Source organism: Lepidochelys olivacea, assembly GCF_965140295.1.
Source record: "Lepidochelys olivacea isolate rLepOli2 genome assembly, chromosome: 1".
NCBI lineage: Eukaryota > Metazoa > Chordata > Testudines > Cheloniidae > Lepidochelys > Lepidochelys olivacea.
Window position 1 is genome coordinate 69,103,776 of NC_140411.1, and position 17,092 is coordinate 69,120,867.

The following is a 17,092-nucleotide window of genomic DNA, read 5'->3' on the forward strand; positions in this document are numbered from 1 at the left end:
AGTTGGGTGAAGTATATAAAATTTAAAGAGCTCTAAAATATTTTAAAGGAGCACTAAAGAGAAGTGTGCTTTTATGTTAAAGTCATTCCTGTGAACACCTGTGAACTGTTGAGTTTAATTGGGCTACAGCTGCTGCTGATTTTGAGAGCGTTGACTGATTATCTGTCTTTGCATTGTGTTGAGTTGTTGTCTTCTTTCTTCCTTTCCAGATTCTTTTTTTTTTTTTTACAGACTGTAAAGGACCATGCATCTGGGAAATCAGTGATCTAAAAGTCTGCAAGCTCTCATGCTTCTCAAGTGAAAATATTTAGAGGCAGGCAGATGCACACATGAGGCCATATCTTGTTCACCTCATTCACATAAGTGGTCACTATAACTTTAGAAGGACTACTTGTGTCACCAAGGTGAGCATGGATGTGGCCAATGGGGTGCGTTTATTGATCACCCAGAGAATGAAGATGGGGATCTGGAGAGTCAAATTCACTCAAGAAAAAACATTCAGAAGAAAGAACATTTCATAGATGGAGTATTTAGAACCTAATTCTGCCCTGAGATGCATGTGTGAAGTTCCCAATCACTCCAGTGGAGTCCCACACATATGGAAGGGCAGTAGGTGTCCCTAAAGTGGTGATTCCAGCAAGAACAGGAGGGGCTACAGAGCCAAATCTTGTCCTAAGATATGATAAAAGAAGTCTGCAGCTTTGCATTAAAATCAATAGGAGTTGTGTATGTACACCTAACCCAAGATAGAATTTGGCCCTCATGCCCTGACCCAGTCTCCACTGAAGTCAATGGCAAGGGTCACATTAACTTCAGTGGGTGCTGGATCAGGCGCTTAGAGCATATGTTATGAGGCAAAGTAATACTGGAATCAGAAACCTCACAATGAATTCAGAAGGAGAAAAAAAGGAAGGAATAATACCATAAGAAATAGTGGAAAATAGGTAGCAGAAACTGTAAAGCAGTTTCTCAGTTATAGAAGAGGCTTAGGGAAATAAAAGAAGCTTAAAGTTTTTATCACAAAGTTACTATGAAAAACACCCTGACCAGCAACGGGAACTGAGTACAGTGCACAGGAAAAGACAAGTGAGTTTTAATGGTACTCAGGCTCTTAAATCACGTAGTTGCTTTTGAAAATTTTACCCAATGACCAAAGCACATTAGATTGGAAGTACAGACCGATTCATGTAACTTTTGTATAGGTATAGAGAGATACCCTTAACATAGTATAGTGAGTGCTACACTCGCTATACTTGACACAGAGTGCTTCTGTGACCCTAAGGCTTCCAGCAGCTGTGTCCCCTCTCAGGGTTGGGGAGCGACACTTTACCCAGGCAGGCTGGGCAGGAAGGCAGGGGCAGAGTGCAGTGTGGTTTCAGCAGGTGAGGCACTGAGGCCAGCAGCTGCAGCAGGGATGGCTCCACAGGGACTGATGGTGTGCACCATGTGAAAGATTTATGGGAGCACCCCTACAGCTACTGTCTCCAGGTTGGATAGAACATGGACAGAAAATGTATCATTCTTATGTAGCATTGTACCTCTTTCATACCAACTGGAGCTGGCATGTCTCTCTGATTATCTTGATCTCAGTGAGATCTCCTTTCAGACCCTTTCCTGTGAGCGGATATCCAATGTATGGCATGTCACATTGTTTGAGTCACATTTTTTCTGGATTGAGCTTTAAATTCTTGTTTCTGCACCACTATGGAAAAGCTTGTAGTTTTCAGTCAGGGTCTCATTTAGCTTCTGCATCATTGCTCCCTTCACCTACAAAGAGGATATCATTTGCAATTCTTTTCACCCCAGGCAGTCCTTCCAGTGCTTGAGTGAGTCTACTCTGGAACATCTCTGGAGCTGAGCTTATGCCCATCGGCATGCACAGCCATCAGTAGTAACCAAATGGTGTTGCAAAGGTGATCAGCATGCAGGACTCTTTATCCATTCTCACATGCCAAAACCCATTCCTCATATCACAGACTGTAAAGACTCGGGCTTTAAAAAGTTCTGTCTATATGTCATCAATTGTGAGCAGTGGATAGTGACTTCTTTTCAATGCCTGGTTCAGATGCATAATTTGCCTGATATGTTCCCTTCCACCAGCATGCTACTTACCTAGGCTATATTGGCCTCTACAGGTGCTATGAAACCCTTGCTCAACTTTCAAGTGCAGGGCACTTCTACTTTACCCACTCCTGCTGGCTCCTAAGGTAAGTGCATCTCACTATTTTATGGAAGTTTGGCCATCTGCTCTCCTTTGCTGTTGTCTCACTGCAAGTACTTCTGGAATGCGGTGTAGACATACTCTTGGACTCTGTGTGCTTAAACATTCTGTTCACTTTTCTTGTCTAAGCCTCTGAGCTTTTTGTCTGGTAAACTGCTACTCCAAAGCTGTTCAACCAGGATCGCATAGTCACAATATTGCTCTCCAACACAAAGAAATTGAGAAAGGTTAAAATATACCTTCAGACAAAGAAGAGTGCTTTAACCCACACAATCCCCTTAATGACTGTATGGATGTGGTTAATGCATGGATTTTCTTCAAGGAAAATTTCATATTAAGTGCTTGTATCTCGACAGTTCGTAATGTCCTGACATATATCTAATTTGTCATAACATATTTTCCATGTGCAAAAGAAACAGCCAAGAAATTAGAAGTTCTGCAAATTGAAATCTCTAAGGCCAGATGGAATCCATTTCCAAATTTTGAAATAAGATTATGCAGACTGAAACATATTCTTATGACACAAAAGATGAAGCTGTATCTTGGAGAAGGGTTAGTACAATGTTGTATTTATTTTTGGGAAGGGAATGGAAGGAAATTACCAAGGATTTACGTTTTTATTGATTTCTGCAGTGGGAAGATAGTGAAATCACTAATCAGTCATTAGCAGGGTGCAATTTGTAACACTACTGCCCCTGAGATAAAATACACTACAGTTGTTTTGTACTACATTAATGCTTAGGGTCTCTAACTCGAGGATCAGGGCCCCATTTTGCTCGACACTGTACAAACGTGTAGTAAAAAGACAGTTCCTGTCCCAAAATCTTAGTCTAGATTTATGACAAAACATAACAAGTGGATGGAACAGACCAATGAGCGGGGAAGGTAGGGGTCAAGAGTGGCAAGGATGTGTATTGCAGTCCCATGCTGGTACTTGGCCTGAAACCCAGTGCTAATACTAATGCCACCGGAGGCTGCACTATAGAGCTGCAATCCTCCAGACGGGAAGGCAGGCTGGTTGGTGTCCAAGGTCCTAAGGTTTCCTTTTATCTAAACAGTTTCTATGTTCCAATGTACATGGTTCCTAAGTGAGTGTAATCAGAATGCTGACTAATTGCTACCTTTCACCATAGATGCAACATCCACTCAAACCCAACAGTTGATGTAAAAACACCTCAGCTGATTTATGCACATGAAGGAAATATTAGATTTATTTTTTTCCTATTATTCAATTGTGAGTCCTCTTGCAATCTGGGTTACCATCAACCAAATAGTGTCTGCTGGGGACATATTTTTAGAACTGCTAGTGGAAAAATAACATTGCTGGCTAAAAAATTTGAAACAAAGAACAAGGCATTTTGACAAATTTGACAAACCGTATAACACAAAGCTGCAGAGTAGAAAACAATGCAGAACTGAAAGAATAATAATGACATTGCTAATGTCAGGGAACAGGTTGTATTTTTTTTTCAATATAATATAGTAGTATCTTTTTTATTGCACTTTAGTGATGCTAAGAAAGGCATCAATTCTTATCTTCACTGTAAAGCTCAGAAGGAAATTGTGAAAACTGCTGTATCCTTTCCAATAAATGTGTTATTTCTGTAATACTGTGAGAATGAGCAAACTCCTTCAACTAGTAAATAGGCTGTAAAATAAAGAGAGCAGTTGTTCTTCTGGCTGGACTGTATTTATTTAATTTGTTTGTATGTTTTTAGTTTGAGATTGGCCCTCAAATCATGAGGGTTGGTTTTTATTAAAGATTATATTGTTTTTTTCTGTTCCTTTATTGTTGAACAATCTTGCCCACCCACAGCGAATGTGGCATTAACATTGTTGCTAACTCTACCAAATGTGTGGAGTAGGATGATTCTGGTCCCTATAGCAAGAGCTATCACTTGGTGCTTGATCAAGGACATTGGAGCCTTTCCAAAAGTGTGTGTGTGGGGGGTTCCAATTACAAAATATGCCACAGGGAATGCAATAGAGATCTACAATACATGAAAAAGAGGACTTTGTCTTAAATTCTTGTGATCAATTATTTTAACTGTTGTCTTTGCTGTTATATCCTGAGAAGATTATTTTGAATGGGGCTAGCTGAGTAGATGTCTTATCTATAAAAATGTTAATAATCAGGAAGCAACAGAAACCTTAGCAATAAAGAAAGGGACATATGCTGTGTATAAATACATTGCTTTAATGGTGAACTGACATACTAGGTATAGTGACTGGAAATAATTATGGACTGAGATGCTTGTGGATAGATGGTGACCTCATTAACCATTGTGATGGAGATACTGGTAGCTCCCTGCAGTAAGTCATTATAAAAGTGCATCAAATAACAAGCAATGACAACTAGCTAGTAGTGACTGAAGGCTGGCAGATGGTCAATAAATTCAGAACTGGCACATTTTTGTCACTAAAAGGTAGGTTTGAATGTTTTTTTGGGGTACTTACAGTGTTTCTCCTGTTCTAATCTGGGTCATAAAAGTTAATTTAAGTGCTTTAAATGTAAAGGGGAGATAAAAAACAAATTCTTCAGAGAGTAATCAAACTGTGATGTTCCCAAATACCTAATACCACTGACACTTACCAGTTCACTCCAGTTGGGAATGCTGCATCATTTCTCGTCTTCCACCACACTATGCTGTGCTACACCACAAAGCATTGTATGCTAATGTGATGAGACATCACTCAGTTTGATATGATGTGGAACAACACAGGGTGAAAACTTACGGACCAACCTAATTACTTTCAGATAAGAATTATTAATTCAGCTGGCAGAACTCTGATCTAAATGCACAAGATCTAGGGATAAATAAATAGATTAGATAGATTTACTGAAAACAATTTGCAAGAATAGATATTCCATTGTGCCTGCCGCTGCACACAGCTCTATTTAAAGTGCTTCTCCCTATACAGGAACACATACGTGTATTAATCTCCCTCTTGCACTTTGCAAAACTGCATTCGTTTCTTAATATTTGCGTGTTTTCCTGATTTTGCCCCTTATAATTAATTAAAACTTCTTGGAGGGATTGTTTTTTGGTGGGTTTTTTTTTAAGAGGCTGAATTGGCAAACATTGTGTTCATGAAATCAGTCTCTTTGGAAATAAATATTATTGAAGGGATCATCACAAAACTGGTGATTAAAAATAGATGGGTAGATCCAGAGTTCGTGTAAACCAGTATTTAATTGTGGAGCTATGCCATCTTACACAAGCTGAGAATTTTCCCCAAAGTTCTTATGACCAGTTTTTTGAAGGAGTCATATTGAACTGGAGAAATACAGGGGGGAAATGGCAAATGTTCTTGCAAATAACAGCACTTGCAAAGTGACTTGGCTTGTATTTGCAACTCCTTTTATTAGCAACCAGTCAGGAGAGCACGGTTTTATTCATAAGAATGTTCATAGAAGTAAAAGTGTTGTGAAGACTAGTGTGAATAAATATTCAAGAGGATATACATGCAGACACTTTGTGCTTTTGGTAGGTTAGGTGACAGAAGAGGAAGGGCAAAAGTTGTTTTTTTTTGGTAGATGTAGGAGGTCAAAGTAAACAATGAGCAGCTACAGCAGGGGATAGATGATGCTGGGGAGTGGCAGAGGCCACTACAAGTGACAGAGGCATTCTCACAGTACTTCAGGGCACGCCAGGTAATTCAGCTGAGTGAGTGAAATGCAGCCAACTACTGAAGAAGGGGAATGACTAGAGCAGACAACCTCGAGTACAACTTGGTTTGGGACACTTCACCGAGCAATAAGACAGACCACTCAAAAAGCCCAAGTGAGAGACCTGCCACTAACATGCTTAATGCCAGTCAAACAACACTCTGCACATACATGCTGTTCAATGGAGACCAGTGTATTCTATGCATGCTTTTCCTTGGCAGACATATAAAAATGTGTTATTGTTTATATGGGATGAACGAATTACACAGCAGTATCTTGAAGACCCTTGACCACCCTTTCAGTTCTAGCACAGAAACAACTAGATGAGCAAAACAAAGATCTGGCTTCATTAGGAGCAGACAATTACTTGGCATGAAGAGAAAATTGAATGGAAAGTCTTGCTAGACAACCAATAAATCTTCTTTACATTTCGTCATCAGTCAAAAAGGAACCTCATTGTTTTCAAACCATGGGTCCATATATGTAGCTAAAAATAATGTCCTGTTTTGTGCAAAGGAGGACATCAACAAAATTTAATCTCCTATCATTCCCTTTCACTGTTTATTGCTTGCTATATGTTGTTTCCTAGAATGAGGGTCTTCACACTCCATCCAATCCCCAACAGAATCAAAACTTCAGTTATTTCTTCAGGCACTTCTGTTTAGAAAGCTTAGTTTATCTAACTAAGGACCAAAAATGTTTCTATGTTATATGGGGAACCAGTCCTGCAACTCAAATGCCAAATCATGAATACTTACAGTGAACTGCTCATGAACAACTGATAGGCTGCAATTTGTTCATACAAATCATTCACCCAACAATTATGCATAATGAACTAATCAGTGAAAATCACTTCTTGAACAAGGATAATTCACATTCAGAAAAAGAGAATGAATTCATTGAATAAACTATTCATCATGGCTGCAGAATATAAGTGGCAGAGGCAGGAAGAGAACCCAGGTCTCCTGAGACCCATTCCTGCATCCTCTCATCCAGCCATTGCTGTCTCCCAGGACCCTACACATTCTGACATAGTAGTGGATGTGCCAGCACTTTTTCATTTGTTGCTTGTTTTGCTTTGTATTTTTATTCCTTTTCTGTCCCTTTCCATTTAAGTAAAAATATTCTCAATAAGAACTACTTATTTTTAAAAGGAGGTCTCCTTCAAGGCTAGAATAGGCTAACAAACAGAGAAAAGTCCATGTTTGTTAAATGTTTCTTCATTCTTGCTCACTAACTTTAGACTTTTCTTCTTAAAAAACAAGGAAATGTCCCCACCCTAGCCCGATAACATTTTCACAGGCTATACTGGAAAACAAATGTAAATGATAGAGTACTTAAGGATTTCTTCCAGCATATTGTTATGAAAATGAGTTGACTCCCTCCCCTTTTGTCAATAAAATAGGATATTACCAAACGGCTGCTTTTACGATCACATCGGAATTGGTTTTCAGACTTCACAGAAAGGTCAATTCAAATAGTGACAAACATCACCTTGGTGGGCACTACTGCCTACCTCCAATTTGGAAAGCTTTTATTAACTGACTTTCAAGCTGGGGGTCATGCTTTGACTGAGTTTTTCTAAGAGACTGAAGTATGAAAGCTCTTGAAATCTCTATGTCCTTAATGAAAATAATATTCCTGAATGAATGATAATCAAGTGATGTTTTGATTATGCCGTGTAGCTTTCTGCCAGTATTTCACTTCTCCTTAGTAACAAATTTCTGTGAGAAGTACAGCCTTCAGGTTCTTTACCATAACTGACACTCCCTCCCTCAAAGGACATCTGAATCAGCATGTCAGAGAGGGTCATTTGACTATATGCACTTATCTTGTTATCTTGCACTGAATTCATTGCTCTGTGCCTAGCCAGTTTTTTATTTCCTTTTATTTATATATAATATACACACACACACACATACACGCATTTGTATTAATGCTGAGATGGCCCATTTTAATGCTCTGTCTGCTGTTACAATTAATACAAGGGAAGTGAGCCTTTTATTAGAAGTGTAAAAATACAACAGCAAACCAACCATGCTGTACCTTGCACAGCACAAATTCATAGGCCAGAAAGGACCATTGTGGTCATATAGTCTGCCTCCTGTATAACAGAGGCCAACAAACTGGCCCTGAATAATTCCCAGACCGGATCTTTTAGAAAAACATCTAATCTTGATTTAAAAATTGTTAATAACAGAGAATCTACCTTGATAAATTGTTCCAATGGTTAATTATTCTCACTGTTAAAAATATATGCCTTATTCTCAGTCTGAGTTTGCCTACGTTCTGCTTCAGCCATTGGATTGTGCTATATCTTTCTCTGGTAGATTGAAGAGCCCATTATTAAATATTTGTTCCCCATGTAAGTACTTACAGACTATGATCAAGTCACCCCTTAACCTTCTCTTGTTAAGCTAAATAGATTGAGCTTCTTGAGTCTGTCACTATAAAGCATGTTTTCTAATCCTTTAATCATTCTCATGGCTCTTCTCTGAGCTCTCTTGAATATATCATTATTCTTCTTGAATTTTGGACCTCAGAACTGCACACAGGAGTCCAGCAGCAGTCAAACCAGTGCCAAGTATAGAGATAAAATAAGTGTTCTATTCCTACCCGTGAGTCCCCTATTTATGCATCTCAGGATCACATTAGCTCTTTTTGGCCACAGAGTCACAGTAGGAGCTCATATTCAGTTGATTATCCACCACAACCCCCTAATATTTTCCCGAGTCACAACTTCCCAGGATAGAGTTCCCTATAATCCCCCATTCTTTGTTCCTAGCTATATCCATTTCCATTTGCCCATATTAAAAAGCATATTGTTTGCTTGTGCCCAGTTTACCAAGTGAAGATCACTCTGAATCAGTAATCTGTCCTCTTCATAATTTACCATTCCCCCATTTTTTGTGCCATCTGTATATTGTATCAATGATGATTTTGTTTCCTTCCAGGTCATTGATAAAAATGTTAAATAGCATAGGACCAAGAACCAGTTCCTGTGAGACCCCACTGGAAACACAACTGCTTGATTTACAGTTACATTTTGAGACTGATCAGTTAGCCAGCTTTTAATCCATTTAATGTGTGCCATGTTAATTCTATATTGCTCTAGTTTTTTCATCAAAATGTTGTGTGATACCAAGTCAAACACCTAAGTATATTACATTGACACTATTACCTTTATCAACCATATAAACCAAAGGCAATACAAAATTGCCTAGGCACAGAGCAATGAAGACAGTGCAAGATAAAAAGACAAGTGATTTGATGTCGTCAAATGACCCTTCCTGACATGCTGATTGAGACATCCTCTGCAGGAGGGAGAGACAGTTATTATAAAGAACCTAAAGGCTGTACTCCTCACAGAAATATGTTACTGGGGAGAATTGAAATACTGGCAGCAAACATAATAAATAGCTTATTTATTTCTTTTTGGAGAATGGAGATTTTGGAGAATCTTCTTTCAGTTATCTCCTAAGTCCACACCGCTCACCCTTCAAATAAATGTTTTCTTTAGCAATCAGCCATGTGTAAGGCACAGTTCATTAGACTTTATGCCATACAGTGCCTTTGCTAGTGACAGACTTATGTACTGTAGTGTGAGGAGAGAGTTTCAAAACAGCATGGGCCACTAAATTGCATGGGTTTAAGTCTAAGACACATCAAATGGAATGCTGCCCAGTGAAGAGGATACATGAAACTCTTCACTTTCTGTTGTAATGGATTTAGGGTTTGAGCCAACTCCTGCTACTACAGTCAAAGGGGGGCCTTTCCATTGATTTAATTGGGAGTTGGATTTGGCTCTTGGAGGGGAATTTTCAAAGGCAAAGAAACTAGATGCTCAGTTTTGCTCCATCTGTTTTCCTGTGGGATTTTCAAAGCTATCTCACTCTAGCCTCACTCTAGAGCAAGGTAGATGTCTGCTGCCCTCTTTTTCAACAGAGAATATGCATGTGACCCCGATATGTAGTCCTGTGCATTTCTAAGCACCAGCATCTCACTGAAATCACTCATTTATATATGCTAATGAAATATGCATGCTCATAGAAACACCTGAGATGGGATATTTTCAAACACACACACACACATGCAGCATGGGTAGTGCATCAGCCCTTGGAGATCTTAGATAGGATCCAGTGCAAGGAGATGGGTCTGGGCATGGCAATAGCAGTGAGGAAGAGAACCCCAAAAAGGGCCAATAGGGGAAGATCAGCCTGACTGAGGGAGTGAATGATAGAGTCAATATGATTGGCCAATCAAAGATACAGTGTGTAAGGGAAGGAGAAGCACATTGCCTGATGCTCAACATAAGAAACAATCAGGACCGATACTGCTTGGGAATCTGTCAGGCAACTAGAGGACATGAAGAGTATGCGGCATAACAGTAGTAAAACTCCTTGGATGGGAGTTAGTCACTGATGAGGCAGCTGTGCTGTCCCTGCTCCTCTCCCAGGTAAGTTCAGCTATGGCCCGCTGAAAATGAAGAATCCACTCTGGAGTTTGTGTGTGTGTGATGAAGTCTCCACTGCCATTCCTACTGGCCCTTTTCATTCCTGGCCTGTTACTAGATAAAAGAGTATCTCGCCCCAAGGACTAAACTGTGCACACAAGCCTCAGGCATGTGCAATAAATAGGCTGAACATGTGTACTGCTTTGCCCTATTATAGCACTTTTCAAATTAAGATCTCGAAAGCACATCATAAACATTATTTAATAAGAGCCTGATTCTGCAAACTTTAACCACATTGTGATCTGAAACTAGGTGAATTTTTCACGGTTTTAGAGTTAAAAAACAAAAATGTATGAAACCCTGGGTGTAAGGAGCAGACTACTGTACCAGGTACCCAAGTGAATTTGAGTATTGTTATAAGCCCTGTGAATTTTCCAATGTGTTTCAGTTCTAGAACCACTTTGCTAAATATCTCAGTGCTAATCCACTGTGGGATAACAGGTGGCAATGTAATTATAAAAGATGTAATTATGGCTCTGAATCCATAATGCAATAATTCCAAAATGCAAATCCGCTTCTTATATGCTTAAGTATGCCTTTATGAGAGTATGCATTTGCCATAACATAGACTAGACTACATAGGTTATGTTAGATTACATAAAAATACATAATTACATAAGGACCAGATTGGATTTGTTTAGATAATGACAGACAGAACAGGTAGACAAACAAGCCATAAAAGAAGAAAGGTTATGAAGTGTCTATGGGGTGGCATGGAAAACATTCTGAGGTATGTTTCTCACTATGGGTACAAATGATGTACGTATCAATAAGTATATCAATGATCTGGAAAATTTGTCAGAGTTTAGCAGATTTCTCCACTTCAACCCATTTGTTTTAATACACACTTGGTGAGTGTCAGGTTCAGAAAGTAGTGTGAACACCACCAATTATTGTATGCAATGTAGTTGTAGCCATATTGGTCCCAGGATATTATAGAGACAAAGTGAGTGAGGTAATAGCTTTTATTGGACCACCTTGTGTTGGTGAGAAAGCAAGCTAATACTCTCTAATACTCCAATTATGGGCAGATAATAAAGAAGCTACAAGTAAATAGGTGGGTTATCTGGATATCTTGAGTGACTTCTGCCAATACGTATGTATTAAACCATGGATTCAAGTATTACTACTGAGAGTATAGGTACTATGGCAGAATGATAAATTAGTAACACTTATAATAATAGTAAACACCACAAGCGTTTCTTCTACAGAAAATAATATCCAGCAATAAAGCTAACTCAGTGAAAACATTATCGATGGTGCCGCATTATCAAATGATAATACTGCTATTAGCATGCACTAGCCCTGTCAGCAGCTTCTCATGTGCTGGGAGCTAGTCAGACCATGCTGGTCAATCTCTACTCATCACAATGCACTGTAATTTGGAAACCACCATATGGCAATAGACATGGCTGGACATGTAGCACAGTCCCTTTATCAGAACGTTATTAGACGCTAAGGATATTATGTGACAAAGAGAGAGCAAGACTGTCTAGGCTTGCCGTGTTGCTGACTACATAGCTGAAGTATGTTAGCATAATGTTTTGATTTGCAGCCACAGAGATAAATATCCTTTCTGAAATTGAATAAACAAATATTTCATTACTGTAGTCACTTTTAATACACAAATCCTTCCATGGGCACAGTTAAAGAACTGATATGCATCTCAGGGGTAAGGCTGAAATGCTCACAGTCTACACAAAGGATTACAGACAGTGTTGCTTATACAGTGAGATTGGCCACATTTTCTCCCACGGAAGAAATTGCTTACACCATTATCATGTATTTGGGAAAAGTAAAGAACTTAAGCTGACGTCTTTAAAGCAGAAATATTTAAAGCTTGATAGACTCTGAAGCATGTACTACTTTAACTTTTTTTTTTCTGCTGTGCACATCTGTTGGGAAGCTGCAGTGGGTCTCTAATAACACAAACTGGCCTCTGCTTTCTCATGTCTTTCAGTATTACGCTTAAAGTGCAGCTACCTGCTGAGACAATAAACATGACTTCCCATGACTTTTCAGTAATGAAGCTCACTCCTGAGGCCCGAGGGTAGAGTCAATCTAAAATATAGATATGAAGTCTGGAATTAGAAATGTCATGATCAGCCAAGTATACTTACAGCAGCTACATTTTGAAGGGGGCATTCTTTCATCTATTAATTATGTTCCATTTCCCCCTCTCACCGATACTAGCAACTCATCATTTTACATATTTAATGAAACATGACTAAAAATACATCAGAATTAATCGGTATCTGTACTGTACCAAAGAACTTTCAGAGTTATCATTTATTTCTTTTAGATAGGCTGCTACTTCCTGGAGAATCTGCAAACAAAAAGAAGGGATTAAAAAAAAAAACCTAGTATTATGAGATTATGGCTGCAGGATATAAAAGAAAGTTCAATGTTCACTGCATAGCACAATGAAATATAAAATGTAATTTTCCAATCTTTTCTGTGTCTTTGTCTGCCTACTTTCCCTAAGTGTTATATATCCCAATATAAATTTTGCAAAATAGATTCCATAGTGACATAGTCACCTACCAGAGGCCTCTTTTTAAAAGTTAAACATTACAGAAATGGGGTGGGAGAGGTATACAGATTTAATTACTTTAATGACATTTTAATTTTGTTGCTCCCTCAAATTACAATAACATTCCAAATAAGTAAATTAAAAGCAAAACAACAACAAAATAAACCCACAACCAATAAATGTGTACCCCTCTGATTGTGTACCCCTCTGATTTTTCTGTTGGGTACACATACTTTTCAGCTTGTGCTGTCTATAGGAACATACTTTCATATTTTGGGCATTGATTCTCTGCTGGGAGGAATGAAAAACAAAACCAGATTTCTGGTTTCCTTTGTTTCCTAATTGTTACAGGTTCAAATCCTGAAATTCTTACTCAGTGTGTTCTCTGGAAAATGGGACTAACATTAACAGCCAATAGACCGACGTTGTAAAATCTGAGTAAGGACCTCAAGATCTGGTACACTCTGTTGTTGTTTTTTTAAGTATTAAAAAGCAAAGCTGTTGCCCAATTACTGTGAGTTTCTACCAGCAATATAAAAAAAAATCCAGACATAACAGGCTAGACACCACCTGCTCTCAAATGCTCTTGTGCAGCTCTGTCTGACTTCAGGACCTGACCCATAAATGTTTGCTCACACACATAGTCACTAACGCAAATTAAAAGCTGACAGAGGGGACATCAAAATGGCTGTAGTTTTTCAAATTATCTTTAAAATCCCGCATAAAGAACACTAAAACAATTTTACACTCTAAAATGTGTTTGGTTCATAGAAAGGGAACATGAGATAACACACAAACCATGTCCATGAAGCCGCACTGACCTCACTGGTGGCATTCTATTACATACAGGTTTTTATACCGCCTTCCTCACCCTTGTATCTGAGTGCCTTGCAGTAATGTCTTAAGCAACATAACTAACATCTGTCACATGTGAATAATTCTTTCTCTCATTCTTTTCCCCATGGGGAGAACTGTGTGTGCAGTGATGAGTTTTGTTTTGGTAGGGTTTGGCTTGTTGGGGTTTTTTTCTTTTTCTTTTTTTAAACATGTGCATTGCTATGTGCTTATATTAGAGAAAAGAAAGTCAAAGAAGTAGGTCAGACACTTACAGAGGAAGGGATGAGTTCATTCCACAGTCTTGGACCAGCACCTGAGAAAGCTTTCTCTCCTGCACAGATGAGCTTTACCCTTGTGGCAGAAAGTTCCATTGTGCCAGAGGAGTGAATTTGTCAGCCATGGTCTTCCCCTCAATGAAGGTGATCTTTTAGATGTGCAGGGCCCCCGGTCATTGAACCTGATATCAGTATTAATTATTTATTCTTTTATGGTTCCCAAAAGTGGGTCAGTAAAATAAAAAATTAAAAAATGGTCCCTCTTCTGAAGAACATACACTGTCGTTCCAGAACAAAAGGCACAAGTGGGAGTTAGTCAATGAAAATTGGCACCTAACTCCCATTTGTGCCTTTAAAATCTCCCCCAATGTAACAAACTAAGAAAGGAAAGGTTAGGGGTGGAAAGGTGGGGATAACATCTACAATTACATGGTTACTCAGCAAAGGCTAGTGTGATTTCCAGCGTGGGTAGACAGATTCACGCTAGCCCTGCTCGACCTATTCTGCTAAAAATAGCAGTGTGGATGTTGCGGCATGGGAGACATCTCAGGCTAGCCACCTAAACCCAAGCCCACCTAATCCTCTGGGGGGTCCAAGCTCGGCAGCTAGCCCAAGCCGCTGACCATGCCACACTCTCCAGACTGCTATTTTTAGTATGCTAGTTCGAGTCTATCTACCAGTGATGGGAATCACACCTCCCAGCCATAGACGCTGACTCTGTGGGTGCTCCAGGGCTGAAACACCCCCGGGGAAAAATTAGTGGGTTCTCTGCACCCACCAGCAGCCAACCACCCCGCCTCACCTCCTCCTCCACCTCCTCCCCTAAGCACACCGTGTCCCCACTCCTCAGCCTACCTCCCTGTGCTTGCTGCCGCCAAACAGCTGTAGCAAGCTCCGGGAGGGAGTGGGGAGGACCGGGAACGTGGCGCACTCAGGGGAGGAGGCGGGGAAAAGGTGGGGCTGGGGCGGGGATGTGGGAAAAGAGTCGAATAGGGGCATGGAGGAGGCAGAGTTGGGGCGGGGACTTTGGGGAAGGGGTTGGAATGGGGGCTGGAGGGGACAGGGAAAGGGTGGAGTCGGGGTGGGGCTGGGGGAAAAAGGAGGTCGAGCACCCACCGGTGCCAGAAGAAATCAGCACTTATGCTCCCAGCTGCAGTGTAAACGTACCCAAAGATACTTAGGCACCTAGGTCCCATTAATCTAGATCACAGGTTCCTGACAGGCAGGCCCATGGGAGGCATCTCCCTCTGCTCAGGATTCTCAAGTGTAAACCCTCTCCTGGAGTTAGACACCACCACCACCAGGACAGCCCTTTCTCATAAAAAAAGAGAGACTGAGTGTATGTCTACACTGCAATAAAACACCCACAGCTGATTCAGGCTATAAAATTTCAGTATAGACATCTGTACCCTTCCCCCTCGCAGGTCCCCAGAGCCCAGGCCTGAACATCTACACTCTAATTGTATAGCCCCATGAGCCCAAGTCACCTGCCACAGGCCAGACATGAGTGTTTTATTGCAATGTAGACACACCCTGAGAGACTTCAGAACAGAAATCCCAGAAGTTTGGGCACTCTCATCTAGAATGTAGGAAACAGATTCAACACCTTTCTCTGCCTGATTTGGAGCAAGGGCTTGAATGCAAGTCTCCCACATCAGCAACACAACCACTGGGCTTTTGGCTATTCTGGGAGGTGTCTTTCAATCTGTCCTGTTGGAGCTGTTCTCCTTTAAGTATTTAAGTATTAAGTATTTCTCCTTGAGCAAGACAGAGCATGATTGACTCTATAGCCTAGGGCAGTGAGGTTCAAGTCCTTGCTCCAAATCAGGCAGAGTTGGGACTCAAACTTGAGTCTCTCACATCCCAAGTGGTGCCCTAACCACTGGGTGATTAGACACACTCCCTCTTTGGCATGAGGCCCCGTCATGTAGGCCTGATCCCATGCATCCTCTGATCAGGATCAAGCTCAACGGTGAGATAGCGGGAATGCCTAGTTTGAGAACCCTTCCAGAGCTTTTGCTTCTAGGGCTCCAAGCAACTCACTAGCTATGAAGCAGCATCAGGTCTTAGATAGCTTTGCAAATTCTAACTGGTGGAAACTGAGGTACCTACAGGGTTAGGCAGCTGAACGGTAGTTTTGAGAATGTCAGTTACACCGAAATATTGGACTTAGGCACCTTTGTGACACAAAAAAATGATGATAATCATATAATTTATATGACCACTATTATTACAGACCCAAATGACAAAGGATTTTTAATGTTTCTAATGTTTCCACCAAAAAAAACCCCCCACTTTTTCTTTGTTAAGTCTAGTGTATTATTTCATTTATTGCTAAAATTTATTACAATAATGTACCACAAGCTTGTTTTTTATGGTGATAATTAAACAAAATGTCAGCCTAGTTATCTATTCCCAAATTGCTTGGGAGAGGGGCATAATCTCAGAGGAAAGGCACACTTCTGAAGTGATTTCAGAATGCACAAAATGATTTTTAAAGAGAAAACAAAGCCTTACCTTATGGAACATGATTGTTCTGTTTGCCCACTTGAGCACGTAGCAGGAAATCCAGAGCATAATCAGAAACATGTTGCATGCATAACGCATTATATCTGTCCTAGTAGCTCAAGGTCAGAGTTCAATTTCCTTATTTTTTCTCAAATTATGATTCTCCTTTTCACTTCCTCCTTCTCTTTTTTCCCCTTCAGAAACATCCCCATCTTTCTCTTCCCCTGCCTTACTACTTACATACATCTGCACACATACTGTAACCGAATAAAAACAGACATATTAGAACTCAAAAGCAGTGCTTTCAGCTTGTTACTGTGATCTTTATTAGGAAAATAGAAAGATTTCCACACCTATAGTGTAACCCGATTGATTACTTAAGAATCCCCAGTTATCACATTGAGGATGGACAGGTTCTTGCCCCAAGATCAGGCCCAGTATTATTCAGATTATAGTTGGGAACCCCGATGTGCACAGTTACAACATTCACACTATAGGAACTCTTATATTTACAAATATAGTTTATTAACACATT

At 40.0% G+C, this 17,092-nt stretch overlaps 1 long non-coding RNA gene across 1 annotated transcript; it reads right to left on the minus strand.

The window, feature by feature from the left end:
- Positions 1-11,632: 11,632 nt before the first annotated feature.
- LOC311514926 lies at positions 11,633-16,850 on the minus strand. Its single transcript, XR_014709982.1, has 4 exons — positions 16,567-16,850; positions 14,047-14,231; positions 12,671-12,730; positions 11,633-12,465 (listed from the first exon to the last, which is right to left on the minus strand). It is a non-coding gene; the product is annotated as an uncharacterized lncRNA (long non-coding RNA).
- Between the last annotated feature and the right edge of the window lie 242 nt (positions 16,851-17,092).